General features: G+C 42.8%; 2 pseudogenes; one reads left to right on the plus strand and one right to left on the minus strand.

The window, feature by feature from the left end:
- Positions 1-403: 403 nt before the first annotated feature.
- Positions 404-5981, minus strand: LOC147445129 (protein translation factor SUI1 homolog pseudogene; annotated as a pseudogene).
- A 4055-nt stretch (positions 5982-10036) lies between these two features.
- LOC147445130 (uncharacterized) lies at positions 10037-10663 on the plus strand (annotated as a pseudogene).
- Positions 10664-15708: the final 5045 nt, after the last annotated feature.

Below are 15708 nucleotides of genomic sequence, written 5' to 3' on the forward strand. Positions count from 1 at the left end.
AATTTGAAGGTGGTCTCCACCAAGGTTCCGCACAAACTAGCTTGCATGCGTTGAGCTCCATGCTTGTGTGCTCACGTTTGCCTCCAGCTCTGCAACGACGAACAACACTTTCCCATTTCCATCCCTTGCCCTTCTATCTAATTTTTTTAATTTTTATTTTAAAAACTAAGCTTTGGCCTCATTAAAAAAAACATGTGACCCTCTACATTGATTTAACCACCAATTCAAGGTCTTCATGAAGACCACTCTTCAGTTGTAATACAAAGCTACTATTCTAGCCAAGCCGCTTCAAAGTGTAAAATCTATCTGTCTAGGCACATATAAAGCTCAAAGAGAAATCCCCATATACAAACGTCTAAAAAGGCGCATATAAATGTCAAAAAGCAATTCCCATAGACAATATCTAAAAACCATGTAGTTTTATGTGCTCCTTCTTGGCACCCCCTGTTTGAACATGAATTTGTGCCATGTTTTTGTACTAGTCCCCTTGTAGCTGAATCACTTGCCCAAGCTCCAGGTCATTCACCACATTGCCGTTGCAGCATAATTCTTTCTTTAGATCCTTGAAAATCTTGTTGTATCTGATTCTCTTACTCATTCCCTCTACCGTGGTCAAGCACTTGCGTCCATTCCTTTGCTGCACGCAAATATGTACTGCCCCTTTAGCAATAGAGCCAAGGGTTGCGACGGTCTTGATGTAATGAAAATGGCCTATGAACATTGAGAATAACGGAATTAGGAGAATTAGAGAAAGCATTTTTGTGAGACTACTTTGAGAACATAGAGGGTGAACTAATTTAGTGGTAGCAACTTAACCATAGTATTTAATTAACTTGGCATGAACAATACTTTTTCAAGAGAGAGAGTTTAGAGAACTTGACAACAATTGAGGATCGGATTTATGTGGAGCCGGTCCCCCCTCCAATAGGCTTTTGTATTATAGATTCTCCCATAAAGAGAGACTTGGTACAATACAATCTTTGTGTTTCTTGTGACGTAGGTGATGCAATGAAGATGGAAAGCTTCATGCATCACGAGCATAACATAGACTCTGCAAAAAGCATTAACTATCCCTAGCCTCAGTCCCAAGGCCTCAAACACCTTTAAAGGTGGAGAGAGTTAGTGGGGAATGAGGGTAGGAAAGAGGAAGAAGAAACATTCATAGGAGAAAGAAATAGTTACTCACTTATCATCACTCTTCTTGCTAGCATACTTAATAGCATAGTAATAAAGATGGAGAAGATGGCAAGCTTAATCATTGAAGCATGGCTCTTGGTTGGATTTTCATTCCATAGCCAAGAGTGTTGGTGCAGGCTCTCAACTTCTCTACTAGCTTGGAGAAGGAGATGGAGCTCTTGCACTTTGCACTTCACACAATAAGAGAGAGAGAGAGAGAGAGAGAGAGAGAGAGAGAGAGAGAGAGAGAGAGAGAGAGAGAGAGAGAGTGCGTGTGTGTGTGGGAGAGTATACCCCCCAAGCTAGCCCCCGTATTGCTTTGATCGACCCCCTCTTCTAGCACTCTTTGGCACTTGATTGGACCTCTTCAAGATTGGCCAATCACATGCTTAGTGTATATCAAGCAACAAGGGTAGCCCTGGGACAAGTGTCTCCCTTTCCCCTTTGAGAGAGAGGACTTGATAAATGCAAAAATAATTAATCAAATCAACTAAATTATCATTGGATCCCTTGGGATGCTAACCAATAGGCTTTATGCACACTATGAGGGCAACATGAAGAGGAGGTTGACAAGTGTCCCAACTGCTTTGTTTGTACCGATGCCTTGTGTGAGGGTGTATGTGTTCTCTCTCTAGCCCCTACAATGAAGGCTCGCCCCCCTTGTGTAGGGATATGTTTTGACTTTTGAGTACCTTACCCCCTCAAGCACGTTAGCCATGGAGCACCTTAGCATCTTAGTCATTGAACACTGTCAAGCACCTTAGTTAGCAAGCACGACAAGCACCTCAAGCTTGGGCCGGGTTCCCACCTCAAGCACAACCCTAGATTACCTAAGGTCAAAGGGCTTTAATACTAGCATTTGGAGGTTATTAATGAAGTGAACCATAAGGTATTTAATCTCAATTAGCTAGCCTTTTTCTTTGCAGATAATCTCTCATTTGGACCCCTTTACCATGATATCATCAAAGAACATTCCAGTGAATTTATGGTAGGGTCTAAAGATTTTCTCCATTAAACGATTGAACATGATTGGTGCATTAGCCAAGCCAAAAGGCATGACTAGATATTCATAAAGGCCAAACGTTGTACAAAACGAGGTCTTTAGGATATCTTCATCCACTATCCTTATTTGATCATAGCCACTTTTAAGGTCAATCCTACTAAAGTAGGTAGAACCTTGTAGCTTATGAAATAGATCTTCTACCCGAGGTACGAGAAATTTGTTTTTGATAAGTGATATGGTTTAGTGCTCAATAGTCCATACACATGCGGTATGTACCATCTTTCTTTTGCACAAAAAGGACTGGAGAACAAAAGGGAGAGCATCTCGGCCTCACCATCCCTTTGTCTACCAATTCTTGTACTTGCCTCATGATCTCATCTTGTTGAGCTTGGGAAACTCGATTAGGAGGTTTGTTAGGTGGTGAGCGTCTTGGTAGGAGCTCAATCAATGGTCATCATCCCCTCATTTTGGGGTTAAGTCTATAGGGATATCATCGATGAACACATATTGGAATCCTTTTAGAAAATTAGACAAGTCGAACTCTTCTTGATTCCTACCATTTACATTTGATGAAACATTAGGACCTTTTAGGGACTCTTTGATAAAAATCATGTACGCAAAAATTGAGCTTATTATTGATTTATCAAAAGCAGGAGGATTTACAAGTGGTATAGTACAATCAGACTCACTAGCATCTATATACATGCTCTTTCCCCTGTAGGTGAAATAAATTCTCCTTTTAGGGAACTTCGTGTTGGCAGCCATGCGGTTGAACCATGGTGCCCCTTGGATAGCATCCTTATGTTGGAGAGGAGAGATAAAAAATCCTTCTTTGGACATGAAGCCTCAACTTCCCAACCAAGGGAGTAACGGAGGCTTGCTGTCCCTTAAAAGCGGTATCGGCAGTTACAGTATCTCCCATCTGGAAAGCTTTAATGCTCAGCTTGGTGGCCAAATCCATTGATATGAAGTTGTGAGTAGAGCCAAGGTCAAACAAGATGAAGGCATCATGTCCCCTTACCTTTCCCCAAGCATAAGAGAGAGGTGATCCTTTGCAATGTTGTTGTTATTGGAATTGCCTTGGGAAAAATTTTGAGCATTGTTTTGTCCCTTTGCATCACTTTTGTCTTTGCTTTCCATGGGCTCGACATTCCTTCTAGCCCCTTGTTGTGAATTGACGCACGAAGCAACCATAGTGTGGTGGATTACTTTGGTGATAGAACCAGGCCGTTGGGAGTTGACGTACTTGGCCATCTTGTCAGGTAATCCCGCACAAAATTGTTGCTTTTGCTTGGTGAACTCTATCTTTTGTAAGACAGTAGCCTTGAGATGTAAATCCCAACCCTTTTCTGTGTATTTGTGGATGGACTCATGGGAGAGAAGCTTCAAACTCCACCATTCGGTAAGCACGTTGTCCTTTGCATCGCTTGCAAGGAATTGTTTCATGATGGAAACTTGTAGAGTTTTCCATATCTTTGGGGATTTGCTGTTGCCACAAAGGCTAGCTCACCATTGACAAGCCAACTTTTTGGAAGTGCATATCTACATGGTGTAGCTCGGAGAACTCCGTGAAGCCCTCATCTCCAAAGGCCGCGGCAAATTGTTGGATGAAGGCCAATATTTTGTTGGTAGTACCAAAGGTGCTGTCATAGGTGAGAAAAGAGATACTATTTTCTCCTTCTTTGAACTTCTTGAGCTTTTGGGACCTTTGCCGTGCAATATAAAATTTGTGATGTCCTGCCCTCTTGTATTCTCTAGGAGAATAGTCATAGCTTTCGTCGGAAGAGGAGGTTGGTGAAGAAGAAGGGAAAGAGTATGATCTCTTTCTTGCCCTTTTCTTCCTTTGTTTCCTCTCTCCCCTTTTGGAGTGCCGAGGAGAAGGACTGTGGGTCCACCGTTTCCTCTTGGGAGGAGTTGGCGACCGTCTAGACCGTCGTCTTTGTGGAGCCACATCTTCAAAGGAGCTTAGGGATTCATTACTTTCTCATTCTTTTGATTCCTCCTCTCGGATGGGAGAGAGTCTTCTTTTGGGGGTCTCTTCAAGAGGCCTCCTAAGCTCTCTCTCCTCTTGGAGAGGAAGGGAAATCCCTTAAGCACGAAGTTGTTGAGTAACTTTGGCTTGCAAAGCAGGGTTGCCCATAGCTTGCTGTAACCTAGTAACAAGATAATTGACAAACATGGGGGCATCATCATTAGCACCTTCATGTGCAAAATCAAAGTTATGAATGTTCATTCTACTCTCTTGGCTATTGTTAGCCATGCTAATTAAACTTATGTATAGATTACTTTGTGCTTTGCACCCTCAAAAACCTTAGTCGCTACTCTTCTTTACCTTTGAAAATCAATTCTCAAGCAGCCACACCAGTGGTTTAGACACTGTTGATTGCAAAGACTAGTTGAGAGGGTCTAGCATTGATCGGTTGATTATGATACCTATTGAGCTTTCTCATAGCTCAATAATGGTTAACTCCAATAGGCTTTTGTATTATAGATTGTCCATCAAGAGAGACTTGGTACAATACAATCTTTGTGTTTCTTATGACCTAGGTGATGCAATGAAGATGGAAAGCTTCATCCATCATGAGCATAACATAGACTCTGCAAAAAGCATTAACTATCTCTAGCCTCAGTCCCAAGGCCTCAAACACCTCCAAAGGTGGAGAGAGCTAGCGGGGAATGAGGGTAGGGAAGAGGAAGAAGAAACATTCATAGGAGAAAGAAATAGTTCCTCACTTATCATCACTCTTCTTGCTAGCATACTTAATAGCATAGTTATGAAGATGGAGAAGATGGCAAGCTTAAGCATTGAAGCATGGCTCTTGGTTGGATTTGTATTGCATAGCCAAGAGTGTTGGTGTAAGATCTCAAATTCTCTACTAGCTTGGAGAAGGAGATGCATCTCTTGCACTTTGCACTTCATACAATAAGATAGTGTGTGTATGTGTGGGGGGGGGAAAGTATACCCCCCGAGCTAGCCGCCTTCTTGCTTTGGTCGATCCCCTCTTCTAGCACTCTTTGGCACTTGATTGGACCTCCTCAAGCTTGGCCAATCACATGCTTAGTTCATATCAAGCAACAAGGGTAGCCTTGGGACAAGTGTTCCCCTTCCCCCTTTGAGAGAGAGGACTTGATAAAAGAAAAAACAATTAATTAAATCAACTAAATTATCATTGGACCCCTTGGGAGGCTAACCAATAGGCTTTGGGCACACTATGAGGGCAACATGAAGAGGAGGTTGACAAGTGTCCCTGCTGCTTTCTTTGTACCAAGGATGCCTTGTGTGAGGGTGTATGTGTTCTCTGTAAATCCCCTACAATGAGGGCTTGCCCCCCTTTGTGTAGGGATATGTTTTGACTTTTGAGTACCTTACCCCCTCAAGCACCTTAGTCATTAAGCACCTCAAGCACCTTAGTCAGCAAGTACGACAAGCACCTCAAACTTGGGCCGTGTTCCCACCTCAAGCACAGCCCTAGATTACCTAAGGTCAAAGTACTTTTAATACTTACCTTTGGAGGTCTTTAATGAAGCTAACCCTAAGGTCTTTAAGCTCCATTAGCTAGCCTTTCTTTTTGACATATCATCTCTCATTTGGACCCCTTTACCATTGGCCTTGTGTTGAGATAGACCTGTAAGCACATGTCTATATCCTAACCCTTGTTCCCGTCTATTCTCCCACATTAAATGATCTATTCAATATAAAAAAATCATTTGGGTTGGTTAGATATTAGATTTTATGACACTTGATGTCTACCTCTTTAAAAATATCAAAAGCAGAAGCAAGATGAATTTCAATTTCAGACATGACGAAGCACGGAGGTTACAAGATGGGTAGAAGAACGCGATATGTAGATCCATAGAATTGATTGTGGAGTAGGGGAAGAGCACCTATAGTTTATATAAGGGAAAGATCTTGCCCTTGTGTGTGTGTGTGTGTGTGTGTGTGTGTGTGTGTGTGTGGCACAAGTGAGCTCCCACTTGTGCCTTGGGTTGTGTGTGTGTGTGTGGAGAGAGAGAGAGAGAGAGAGAGAGAGAGAGAGAGAGAGAGAGAGAGAGAGAGAGAGAGAGAGAGAGAGAGAGAGAGAGAGATGCAGAGTGCACTCTCTTGGATGACTGGAAGAGATGAAGTGGTGCTCTTTAGGGGGCTCTTGAGGACACGTAGGATGTGCTTTGCAGGTGTTCTTCGCATGCTCAAGAAGTCGCACAATGTCCTTCAACCAAAACCGCTACATCTCTGATCCCTCGCGCCTCGACTATCTAATTCTGGAGGATCAGGAGGCTATCCATGTCACCAATCTCGTCGTGAAAGACAAGCTCAATGAGCACAAAACCTAGGGTAAAAACCCTAGGTTAAGGAAACTGAAATCGTCCAATTGAATTTTGGAGCTCTGCTGTAAATTTTCGAGCACAAAATGGCGCAACTTGTAGCTGAGGAGATGGACTACTTGCAAAAGTAGTGCTGATAGACCCGGCTAAGATTTCAAGCATCACAAAAAAGATTGCAAAATTGTAGTACAAAAAAAATGTGCCCCTGTAGCAGGAAGCACCTTGGCTGAGAAAGCGAACAAAGAAAAAGACGATCTCAGACTGTCGTAGAGACCAATGAAAGCATTACACGTCATTTTGATGTGTCCAACTACCCAAGCGGGGTCATATTGCCTCAAGTTCAGCCTCCTAATAATATATTGGGCTTAGGTTTGGCCTTATTTTGGGGCCTATCCTGTAATTGGGGCTTTTACTGTACAATATAAATCCTAGAATGGAATATGCGGGCTCTACCTACAAAATGTGGCTAATGATCTATCATGTGATCCTTAGATATGCATCAACCTTTCATATTATTTAGGTAGTCTCCCACGCAGCCTGCAGGAGGGGGGGGGGACATGCAATTTAAGAGTTCCTAAAGCCCATACTTCATTAAAAAAATTATGGTCGAAAATAGTATGGGCCACCTAGGTATCGTTTATGTTTGCATGAATTTTATTGTCAGCAAAAGGAAGTGTAAAAGGTTTTGTCTTTTACAGCTTTGAAGGTGTTTTTCTATATATATATATATATATATATATATATATATATATATATATATATATATATATATATATATATATATATATATAGAGAGAGAGAGAGAGAGAGAGAGAGAGAGAGAGATCATCCTTGGAGGTCAAATATGACCTATGAGACAAAAGTTACATGTGATGTAGTATGTGTGCATCTGATGAGTGATTCTCAATGCTCCAAAATTGTGGTGATGAGAGTCGCAATGGAGAGCCCACACTGTGGTTGCAAGAGGAAAGTGTGTAGGTCTAAGTCATGGCTAAAATGTGAGGGAAGCAAGTTTGGATGTGACCAAAAGCTGAACACTCTAGTAGTGTGTGGTACTCAGACTCTCAAACTTGCATTGAGCATAATGTACACAATCTCTTTGACTCTTCTCCATTGCTCTTACGCCCTGTCTCACATTGAAGGGAGTGAGAGCTAAGCCAAGTGGTTGCAATAGTACATATCTGTGACAAGGGGATAGGCTCAAGCATACAAGGGTGAATACGTTTTCCTCTTTCAACGAAGAACATGGTTTTGTAGTTGGGGGCAACTTTGGGGGGTGTAATGTATGAAGTGTGACCCATCAAATTCTTCCCAAGCCATCAACTTTGGGGGGTGTAATGAATGAAGATTTACCCATAAAATTCTTCCCAAGCCATAATACATTGGCATTGTAGAAAAGCTTCATTCACTTGGGAGTCTATTGAGGCATCATTGTAGCAAGTGTAATGCATCTCATCTCCCAAATCACTTCTTTATGTCTTGCATCCATCCCGTGCTCAAGACCTTGCTTCTATGCATCTTTTGAACTTTTTTGCTTGCTTTCCATGCAATTGTAGGAAGTTAATGTGAGGGATTTTGATGCTCTTTATCATGTACTCCACAACCCTTTCCATGCCCATAACCTCAATTGGAAGAGATCACGACTCAAGAAGTAGGAGCATATATGGTTTTTGTGTCTCAACTTCAAGAAAGTTTGTATGAAAATGGTTTTGGGCATTCTCAAACTCTTTCCAGGTTGACTTTGAGATGCTCCTGCCCACACTTCAAACTCCATAAAGAAGAACGGGTGTCACCAATGTGTCAAAAAGGTACTTCTTGAGAACCCAACACGATGTTTCCTGCACTACACATGTTCTTGAATGCATAGTACGCTCTCTATTTTGCTTCCAAATGATGCATAGCACATTCACGCCACTTGTGATTGGCAGGAACCTCAAGGCCAAGGTACTTAAAGCTCTCAACAACTTCAAGTGTCTCTCATTGTTGTACAATGCATGGCTTCTCCTTATGGTTGGTTTTCACAAGCTTAATTTTTTTTATTGTATTCATTCACAATCAACCCACTAAGCAAGCAAAAATTCTCGAGGACAACCATACGCTTTCTTGCATTCTCTAAAGTGTGTGCTAGAAGCACTACATCATCCGCATTAAAAAAAAAGCATGATTACTGCATTGCAAATAGTGACCTCTTCAATGCCTTCTTCTTGCATAAACTCAAGTACCATTTGTTCCAATTGATCGATGCATAGACCAAAGAGAGTTGATGACAATGGACATCCTTATGTAACCCCAATAGTGCTTATAAATTTTCTTGAAATTCCTCTTCCCATGCGCAATCGATATATCACCTTCTCACAGATTCGAGAAATCGCAAGCATACTCAGTTGGCACTTGGAGTTCTTCCATCCTTCTCCACAATTTGTTATGTGGAATCATATCAAAGGCTTTCTTAAAGTCCACAAAGCAATAATACAATTGTTTGCCTTTCAACCGACTTTCCTCCATGAGAACACAAAGAGTGACAAGCTGATCAATAGTGCGATGGCGTTGATGAAAACTCGCTTGTCCTTTTTCACGCATGCCATTCTCTTCAACCCAATCACTCAATTTTTATCTCCATTATGCAACCAACCAAACAAATTTTCCATAAGAGACCTAATCATTATAGTCCAGTATTTGTTTACCTTGATTATGTAAGATCGATTTAGTGAAAGGAGTAAGGATAGCTATGCCATGTGGCCACATGTGATTGGTCTGCTAAATGAGGATGTAGAGGGAGAGAGAGAGAGTGAGAAAAGCAATGGCGTTTAAAAAAAGAGGTTGAAAAAGAAGCAGCAAATGTAGCAACCTATAGTAGCATTGTTATACTCCTCACCTAGCGCGCGCACACACACACACACACACACACACACACAGAGAGAGAGAGAGAGAGAGAGAGAGAGAGAGAGAGAGAGAGAGAGAGAGAGAGAGAGAGCAATTGACGTAGCACTTGCAGAGCAGAGGCAACTGACGCAAGAGCAGAGGTAATTATTTTTCCATGCTTTGCATACATGCTAACCCGCTATCATCTCCCTTCTTTCAATCTAGTCTGCGCTACTCCAAAACTGAGCAACCCCTCCTCTACACAAAAAAAAGAACCTTCGAAAACACCCTTTCCTACACAAAAGCAACTGAGCTTTGATGAAATCAATCTGGTCTTTTTATGTGCCCAAGTTTTACTAGTCGCAATGGTGGGATGCTAGTTGTTGAAGAAGGAACTAGAGGAATGGTCCTGGGAGCACTAGCAAGCGAATCGGGGCATTTCTAACTGGGATGGCGTGCGCAATGCGTAGGTGCAGAAGCACCTCCATGCCATGGAGGTGCTTTCTAACTAGGATGGCATGTGCAATGCGTAGGTGCAGAAGCACCTCCATGCCATTGAGCTAGGTGGTCTCTGCTTCTTCTACCACAACGGTTCCAAGGCTAAAGAAATCGTGGGCATTGCCCGTGTCTGCAAAACCCTATAACCCCTCTGCTGCCTCCGAAAAGCACAGCATGGTCGACATTGAAGCTGTATTGAAGCTCTCAGAACACCTTTCTCTTTCCCGTCTCAAGCAGGAAGATGGCTTACTCAACTTCATCATGTTTCATCAGCCGCGCAGCTCTCTATTATCCCCATTTCGACTGCCGAATGGAACCTCATCTGTGAGGTTGCAGGTGAGCTTGAACCCCCTCTCTGACTTGATGTGAATGGTGAGTCCAAGAGGGTTGTGAATGAGTAGGCTCTTGAACTTGTTAATGATGAATCTTCATCAAGAATGTGTCAAACAAATAAAAAAACCTCTTCGCCTCATCACAATGCCGATGTTAGCAGTAAGTTTAGTGATCATATTGCACAATGTGATGATAAAACAAAAGATGCGTCGTCTTCTCGGTCATTGAGACAACCCAAAAAACACAAAACCCTAACCGATGCAACCAAGGTGAAGGCTAGTGGATCTGTTTCACCTTCAGAGGCATTGCAAACTTCGTCCATCAAACCACTTGATTTTGGATCGTGCGCCCCTTTTGACAGCATCATGACCAAGGCAATAAAGTTTGTCCCTGGTTCAAAGAGAGTTTACAGCTGGCGAAGCAGGAAACAAGGAGAGGTGGAGCCTTTGCTCATCAATGCAGAGGTGATTGACAGCAGGGATATTGCATGTGCTGATGCGAGGAGAGTCTACAAAAGAAGGAATAGGTAGGAAGCAAGGAAGATTAGCATTGCAAGACGATTGCCGAATGGTCCACATTTTGTGAAGGGCATTTTTGAGAAATTGGTTTTTGTGGAAACTGTTATACGCCGCAAGGTAGAGAGCTGGCCTTTTTCAAGGAAGTCCCTTGGCAAGAAGTATAAAAGTAGGTCATAGAAGGGAGTCTTTCCTTTTCTTTTGCTCTACCTTTTTCTGTTTAAAAGGATGAGTGGGGGATGAAGGCATTGACAACTTTCTCTGGGAATGGTGAATGGATTGAACAAGGTGGTGGCTTATGATACTCTCTTTTCTCTTTGGTAGAAAGCCCACGTAGGTTTAAACCTTTAAAATGCATAGGGTGTCTTCACATTTGCAATATTGGTATTTGGCAACAATTAGCTTGGTTGGGGCTTTGCCATAAGGTTGTATCATGTTACTGCAAATTCTATCCTTTGATTGGAAATTTGTCGATGTGCTAGATGTTAAGTAGAGTAAACAGTCTTTACCTTGATTATCTAAGAGCGATTTTGGAAACCCTGAAAGGAGAGGCAGTCCAGTTGGTTGGTTTTCATTGGACAGAGAAGTTGAAAACGATGGTGCAAAAATAATAAGATTAAAAAAAAGTTCCGAAAGGCATCGATAGTAGAGGGAGAAGAGAGGATTGCACGAGCATGGCCAAAAAACTCCAGGCTTGCGGGATACACACAATAGGAGCAAGGTAGGGCCACAAAGCTCTACACTATTTTTAACAGAGGGAGAGGAGAGGATTGCACAAGCATGGCCAAAAAGCTACAGGCTTGCGGGATACACACAATAGGATGCAAAGCCAGGGCCTCTCTCTAATGCAATCACATATGGGTGCAGCTTCGAGGCGGCTTTACGCTACACTGTTTTTAGCGAATGCAAAGTGAGGGCCTCCATCCAGATGGAATCACCTATGCGTGAATCTTGAAGGCATGTGGCTCTATGCATGATGCTGATATGAGCTTAAAAATTCAATGTCGTGCTTGGCAATCCCTTGGTCGATATGTATGCCAAATGTGGTGCACTTCAGAGAGCACAAAAGTATTTGAGGAGTTTCTTGTCCTGATGTCGTCTCTTGGAGTGCATTGATTGCGGGATACGCAACAAGAGCAGGGCCAAAAATATACAAGGTTAGTGTGCGGGATGTCATCTTGTGGAACGTACTGATTGCAGGATATGCCCAAACAAGGCTAGGAACCTGTGGACTGTTTTCAGCTGGTGCATAGCAAGGGCCTATCTCTAGACGCAATCACCTACGTGTGCATCTTAAAGCCATGTACATTGTGGCTCTATGCAAGATGCTGATATAGACACAAAAAAGCTCCAGGCTTGCGGGATACGCACAATAGGAGCAGGGCAGGGCCAAAAAGCTCTACACTGTTTTTAGCGAACAGATGCAAAGCCAGGGCCTCTCTCCTACAGGTCTTGATGCAATCACATACGGGTGCAGCTTGGAGGCATGTGGCTTTACGCTACACTATTTTTAGCGGATGCAAAGTGAGAGTCTCTATCCAGATGGAATCACCTATGCGTGCATCTTGAAGGCATGTGGCTCTATGCATGATGTTGATATGAGCTTAAAAATTCAATGTCGTGCTTAGCAATCCCTTGGTCGATATGTATGCCAAATGTGGTGCACTTCAGAGTGCACAAAAGTGCTTGAGGAGTTTCCTGGCTGAATGTCGTCTCTTGGAGTGCATTGATTGCAGGTTACGCAAGAGGAGCAGGGCCAAAAATCTACAAGGTTAGTGTGCTTGATGTCATCTTGTGGAATGTACTGATCACAGGATATGACCAGACAAGGCTAGGAAGCTGTGGGTTGTTTTCAGCTGGTGCGTAGTAAGGGCCTATCTCCAGACGCAATCACCTATGCGTGCATCTTAGAGGCATGCACATTGTGGCTCTATGCAAGATGCTGATATAGACACAAAAAAAAATCTCCAGGCTTGCAGGATACGCATGATAGGAGCAGGGCAAGGCCAGAAAGCTCTACATTTTTTAGCGAAATGATGCAAAGCCAGGGCCTCTCTCTTGCAGCTCCTGATGCAATCACATACAGGTGCAGCTTGGAGGCATGTGGCTTTACGCTACACTATTTTTAGCGGATGCAAAGTGAGGGTCTCTATCCAGATTGAATCACCTATGCGTGCATCTTGAAGGCATGTGGTTCTATGCATGATGCTGATAAGAGCTTAAAAATTAATGTCGTGCTCGGCAATCCCTTGGTCAATGTGTATGCCAAATGTGGTGCACTTCAGAGTGCACAAAAGTGCTTGAGGAGTTTCTTGTCCGGATGTCGTCTCTTGGAGTGCATTGATTGCAGGTTACGCAAGAGGAGCAGGGCCAAAAATCTACAAGGTTAGTGTGCAGGATGTCATCTTGTGGAACGCATTGATTGCAGGATATGCCCAGACAAGGCTGGAAGTTATGGACTGTTTTCAGCTGGTGCGTAGCAACGGCCTATCTCCAGATGCAATCACCTACGTGTGCATCTTAAAGGCATGCACATTGTGGCTCTACGCAAGATGCACTACAAGAGGTACTTAGTATTAGCGATGCTCGTAGTGCGACGCTCAAACATGAAAAACCATGGCATCGCTATAAGCGTCGCTATGTTACTTGCGACGTCGCTATAGGCGTCGCTATGTTACAAGTAACATAGCGACGCTCATAACGATGCCTATAGCGACGCCACCAGGGCTAAAAAAAATAACCGAGAGTGTCCGAAAACTCAGATCTCATATCTGAGTTTTCGACGCATGCTCAAGAAAGCAAGGTAACGCTCTCCCTCTCTCTTTCTCTCTTTCCTCTCCACACACACACGAGGAGAGGAAGGAGAACCAGGTATGCTCCTTCCCTCTCCTCACTCTCATGTTCCCTTCCCCTCTTTCTCTCTCCCTCTCTCTCTCTCTCTCTCTCTCTCACACACACACACACACACACACACACACACACACATTGTGTTTTTGAGAGAGAGAGAGAGAGAGAGAGAGAGAGAGAGAGAGAGAGAGAGAGAGAGAGCACAAACATAAACAAAAAATGCACACACATGCATAAACAAAGAATGCACACACACATTGAGAGAGGAAAAGAGAGAGAGAGAGAGAGAGAGAGAGAGAGAGAGAGAGAGAGAGAGCATGCATAAACCAAAAACGCACACACACATGCACAAACAAAGAATGCACACACACATTGAGAGAGGAAAAGAGAGAGAGAGAGAGAGAGAGAGAGAGAGAGAAGAAGAAGAAGAAGAAGAGAGTCTTAACATCGTAGGAAACTATCTCAAGAGACCTTAACGATCTAGTCGACAGGAGTTGAACTCAAGACCTGTTATTCATGAGGGAAATGGCATAACCAATCTATCACACTTCGGTGATAGAAAAGTTATACCATTTTTCTCCTTTTTTTTATTGGCGTGCACACACACCCACACACACACCCGAGAAGAAGAGAGTTTAATTTAACGTCGTAGGAAACTAATTAAAGAGACCTAAAAATCTAGCCGACGAGGAATTGAACTCAAGACCTGTTATTCAAGAGGAAAATGGCATAACCAATCTACCACACTTGGGTGATAGAAAGGTTATACCATTTTTCTCTTTTTATTGGCACACACACATCCACACACACACACACAAAAGAAGAAGAGAGTTTTAACGTCGTAGGAAACTATCCCAAAAGACGTTGAAGATTAAGTTAGATGTAGACTTACATTAAATTAGATTTAGGTTTATTTTTAGTTAGATTTACGTTTGATTAGATTTACGTTATATTAGATTATATTTATGTTTATTAATTTAGATTTATTTACGTTATTTACCTGTTATTGAAGAGAGAATTGGCATAACCAATCTACCACACTTGGGTGATAGAAAGGTTATACCATTTTGTTCTTTTTATCGTTTAAGATAAGGTTAAAAGAAATGGCGAGAAAACTTCCTGCGCTCACAGCCTCAACAGTCCATGCGGACCAGCAATCCCACCTGCATGTTCGACTGCTGCTACCATACAATAAGCCGTCATGTTCAGCTAATGGAAGAGCAAATTGAGCCTACACAGAAATTAGTGATGCAAGATGACAATTCCAAGGGTCACACACACACACACACCACATCCCGTCAAATCTAGAGTAAGAATTAAGTGCCTTGAGCAGACATCAGCTACATTGCAAGAATGGTGTACCTGCATGCTACAAACAAAGATCTACTGTGAAAAGATGTTAAGATGCTGTGAAATGCTACAGCTAGAGAACAGGCAAAGGGGTTTTGTCCACTACATGCAATATCATGTAGACGTGGGTGTGTAGATTTCTTGTACCCACAAATATAGGCATTGACCGATAAAGACGAGATTATAACCCGGTGGTTCTGATCTCCGTGCACCTCTAGACCGAGGTGTGCAGGGATTGGACATGACTAGAGAATGTGAGGTAGTTTACAGTGTGAACAAAGAGAGAGAGAGAGAGAGAGAGAGAGAGAGAGAGAGAGAGAGAGAGAGAGAGAGAGAGAGAGAGAGATAAAGGACGAAGAATTCCAATAGAAGATTAAATTTGTTGTCCAGGTTATAAGTGTTTTACCCTCATTATGAGTAGTGACGAGGATGTGGGGCCGTCCAACCAAAACACCTATCCCTCAACGAGGATCTTATGTCCTTGTAATCATTGCAAGCATGCTGTGCGACGGACAAGACGCGTTTCTTTGCAGCACGTTCTCGAATTTGGCGAGTTCGATCCATCTATTATAGATCCAGTTGTTGCCAATTATAACTCGTCGAACTCTGATGCTGGCCAACAGGCAGCAATCTTGCAACCCAATAGACGTGTTCGTTCGCAGGCGCTTCTGTCAAGCAGCATATGTAAGGCCACAAGATGTAGCCTCTGACAGCTCGAGGGATGATCATGCATACCACATTCCCAACGAGGCAATGTTTGAGCCTGAGATTGATGAAATGATCGAGACGATCATGGATTCA

This window comes from Adiantum capillus-veneris, chromosome 13 (genome assembly GCF_014529385.1).
Source record: "Adiantum capillus-veneris isolate H3 chromosome 13, ASM1452938v2, whole genome shotgun sequence".
In the NCBI taxonomy this organism is placed as follows: domain Eukaryota; kingdom Viridiplantae; phylum Streptophyta; class Polypodiopsida; order Polypodiales; family Pteridaceae; genus Adiantum; species Adiantum capillus-veneris.